Source organism: Trachypithecus francoisi, unplaced genomic scaffold (genome assembly GCF_009764315.1).
Source record: "Trachypithecus francoisi isolate TF-2019V2 unplaced genomic scaffold, Tfra_2.0 Lachesis_group0, whole genome shotgun sequence".
Lineage (NCBI taxonomy): Eukaryota > Metazoa > Chordata > Mammalia > Primates > Cercopithecidae > Trachypithecus > Trachypithecus francoisi.
In genome coordinates, this window is record NW_022681453.1 from 97,090,067 (window position 1) to 97,094,777 (window position 4,711).

Here is a 4,711-nt window from a genome sequence, read left to right on the forward strand (position 1 = left end):
GAGTGGGCAGAGAAGCTTTTCACTTTTATTGCTTTAATTATTTTTAAGTCTTAAGTTATAGGTGGTTTTGGTTTGTTTATTTTATTAAACAAATAAAATGGAAAACATTTTAAGACTAATATAATTTACATTATGTTCATAAGTTTGTGATTTGATTAAAGCTTTGGAAATAAACACACTAATTGATATTGCCTTGTAAAAATGGCAGAGAAACAAATCTAATAATCAAGAAGGTGTAATTTGGGATTCTACTGGCCAACTGATAGTTAGCCAACACCTAAAATAAAACTTTTTAATAAGGTAATAGAGAAACAAACCCCTAGTCTATCATCACATTACCATATTTCCCACATTAACTACATTTCAAAGATCCAACCTGGTTTTATTTTAGTTTCTCACTTCTTGCAGTAATAATGTGTCATTGAATTTTGGGGGTATGTCAATATGATGATGAAGTGCCAGGTTGCCGTGGAGCAAATATACCCCAGAAGACCAACTCGAAAAGACAGAGAATGTTGACATGTTCATGCTTCTGTGAATTCCATGTCTATGTCAGCCCTAAATTGCACAAAATTAAGCAACAAAGCTAAAGTTTGTTAGAAGTACTTTTTAAAAAATTGTACATTTATTTCCTAACGACATTGAAAGTTCTGTGCCTTTGATTTTTCAAATGCCAAAAATATGGCCCACTTAATTGATGTATCAATCAATGGCAATATTTGTTTTAAATATATGTACTGTATTTTAAACATATATACACGTGCATACTACACATTTGGTTACATCTAGAGAGGAAAGATGCTAGATAAATAGACAGATGTAGAAAAAAAACAGATTCTTGTCACACGACCAGGAAAATTTAGGCACGTGGACACATTGTAGGGTGGGTAAGGCAGGGCTTATTGGGTGAAAGGAAACAAGGAAAGAGGGACTCTGGACAAAGGGAGACAGCGCCCCGCTGCAGGACTCCCGCCTCACAGATTGATTCCCAGGTCACCACCCAGGAACTGAAGAGGCCAGGCTGCTCCCCACTGCAAACGCCCGAACTTCTCGAGGCTCCACCCCGTCCTCCCTGTGCGCAGGTGGGCATTATTCAGAGAGAATCAGTCCGAAAAGAGCCAGCGTCAAACCTGGACCTGCAGTCCGGTTTTTCAGCCTTCAGGCTGTTTTAGGCTTTAAGGCGGGGTTTCACGGGGGACTCTTGGCTGTCTCCTGTCTCTATCACAGACGCATAGATACACTGAAGCATATTCATCTGAAATTTTTCAGTGGCTCCTTACTTTAGTTTTCTATATAACAATTGAGTTTTGACATTTAAAACTTTTTTAAGTAAAGAAAAATAATTAATGCATACTCAAGTTCTGCTCAATTTTGCTATTTTTTATTCTTAAATTCTAAGAGAAATTCTGAAAAGACCTCTACAAATGTGTTAAGATGCACAGATTCTATCACAATGGAAAATAAATCAATAGATATTCTGAAGAAGAAAAATGAAAAGTGGAGGTTTTTTTATGAAATGCCAGGAGGTTGTGTTTGTGTTAATGAGAAACATTATCTTACCAAAAAATGCTGTTATTCTCATTTCCATTTATATAGGAAATTGATTAATAACTAATTGGCACATGCAAATGGGGATTAACTGAATTCACTTTTCTCCACAACTCAACGACTGTAATTTAGATCCTTACTTAGATTTAAATCTTTTATTATTTTTGAAGGTAATCATCTTCCTGTTGTTAGAAATAAAATATCAAAGCACCATGCTAATTATAGCTCATGTCTCACAAATTAGCTAATTAACATTACTGAAAAGCAAATGTACAGCGAGCAAGGTTGAAACTCCTGAATTGGAGTCAAGCCTTTATACAATACAGTGGTGAGATACAGGTTATTGAATGCCATTGGGTCAGATATACTTTGGAACTAATAACTGTAGTCAGATATTTAGTTTTTCTTCAAATAAATAGCTTATTCTGATGTTTCCATGCAACTGCACCTGTGAACTTTTTGCGATTAGCTCTTCTAGATGGAGATGTGAGGTGGGAAATCAGAATGATGCGCATGGCTAGGAAAAGCCATCTTTTAGTAAAACCTCAAAAGTTCTCAAGGCATGCATGACTTGCTTAGGAAACTATAAAACCAGTTGTGTTCATAATTTTGTGTTTGCTAACTAATATATTTCAATACCTAAGATGCTGGAACAATAATTCTTTAGATTCAGGGCAAAAAAAATAAATAAATAAAAATAAAACTGTTTAGCAGTTAATTCAGAGGGAAATGGCTAGAAATTCAAAGTTCCTGAGAGATGTGAACCTAATTCATTTGTGTGCCAATTTAACCTATGGTTGGATAGTCACGTAGAATCAGGGCATGTTTGGAGGAGCGGTCCTAAAGTAAGCAGAGATGTGGTCTTCATCAGAAGTATTGGAAACAAGGCTTACCCATGACTATTTGCATATTGAATGTTAATTAAGCAGTTATTATGTGTCAGAGTATGTTACAATCTTAATACCTGAGAGTATGAAAGACTTTCACTCTCACTCATAGTGATGACCTCAAAAAGCACACAGAGATACAACAGACAAAACAAATGTGTAAACAGAAAAATAATTAAGTTAATTAAATGTTGGAGTACCTGCAACCAACACAAACCAGAAGGTTGAAATAACACCAAAGTTAAAAGACTGACGAACTGAAAGATCTAGTCATGGAAGAAACAGAACAAATGTGATTTCAGTCAGATGTTCTAAAATACAGAAGAGCTTCATGGGACCAAGGGGCCGAAAGAAGTTCATTATGCTGAGGGATAGTGAATGGTAAACAAGAGAAAGAACGATACAAAATGAAGATGTAGAAACAGGAGCAGAGCAAGGTCACATCAGGCCTTGTCAACTTTACTAAAAGGCTGATTTAATTTTAAGTTCAACAGGAAGACGTTGAAAGTCTTTAATTTGGGGAATGATATGAGTCCAGTTTACATTTGGGAAGGCCGGTCATGGTACGAAGTGAGAAAGACATTGTGGAACAACAAGAGCATAAGTGGGCAGACCCATGAAGACTGTATTCTATCGTCTTGGTAAAACATGGCAGTGGTCTTGTCTCTGGTGGTAACAGTAAAGACAGAGAAGAAAGAATGACTCTAGATGCAAAGTGTATTAGTCCATTCTGCTATAAAACACACACACACACACACACCAGAGACAGGGTAAATTCTAAAGAAAAGAGGTTTGATTGACTCACAGTTCTGCATGGCTGAGGAGGCCTCAGGAAACTGACAATCATGGTGGAAGGCAAAGCAGAAGCAGGCACCTTCTTCACAAGGAGGCAGGAGAGAGTGAGCATGAGCCGGGGAAATGCCAGATGCCTGTAAAACCATGAGATATCGTGAAAACTCACTGACTGTCATGAGAATAGGATGAGGGAACCCACCCCCATGATCCAATCACTTCCCACTGGGTCCCCCCGTGACGCCTGGGATTATGGGGATTACAATTCAAGATGAGATTTGGGTGGGTCACAGCCAAACTATATCACAAAGTTAGCAGAAATCACTGATAGAGAATGAATTAAAGGAAGCATCATACATATGTTGCTTGAGCAACTGGGTACATCATAGTGAAACCTGGTAAGAAAGAAAAATCTGCATCTAGTCAGGGAGACAAAGGAGCCTTCAGAGTGAGGAATTAAGGTAGTCATGCCAGCCCAAGAATAAGGCTTAATTTGAAACCCCAAAGGCAAGACCAGAAGGTGAAGTGGCTACAATTCTCTTTGCCCAGAAATTACACTCAGGGGAAGTGAGAAATGGGGACAGGGCTGAGGAGAGATGGGGGACATCAGTGGAGGCATACATGGGATGTGACTGAACAGGGGAAAAACTGGACATACAAGGCAAAGGGCATATGAGATCACAAGTTCTGGACTGTCACATGGGTCTAGCATACTCCATTCAGAAGAGCACTGTGATGGAGCCCTGACATGTGTCTTAGTTCTCCACAGGCCCAGGCTGTACCTGAAGGACTCATGCTTTAAAGAACAGCTAACCTTTCTGAAATTCTCAAAGGTGTTCCATATTTTTGCTTATGAGAATATTAAGATCTTGAACAATTTCCATTGTTCCAGCTTTGCACAATGTAGTCCTAATGCCACATCTTAATTCTCAGAATCCCTGATGTAGCCCTGTCATAGGCCGAGTGTCTGGATGAATCAGACATTAGAGTGAGATTAGAGACTCACTCTAAGCACAGAAACCCCAGTCAGGGTCTTACTCTAATCACAGAAAGCCTCAGACATGTTTGTTATATGAACAGTTTGTTTTGGGGGTTCTCATCTCTCACCATCCTCTTTTTCTCATTTGCAGTCATCTACCCCTTTGCAAGGTGTCCGTTCAGCTGCCTCCAATAAATAGCGCCCTGCTCTTTTCTGACATCCAACTGGATGATGCACCACACTCATTTCTCCTTTCTCTGTCCCCTATAAAAATATATGCATCGGTGCTCATCCCTCTACAGCCGTTCTAGATAATCCAATAAACTAATCTATGTTCAAACTGCTAATGGTTTAAATCAGAGGATGTTAGAAGTGGCCCTCTGGAGAAACATGGCTTAACCAACATGTTAAGGGCTAATTCTGGAAATAGCAGCTCCTTGTAGGAAATTGAACTGTAAGTGGAAAACAAGCCTTTTACATCCTTAAAATTAACCACATAGAAGGT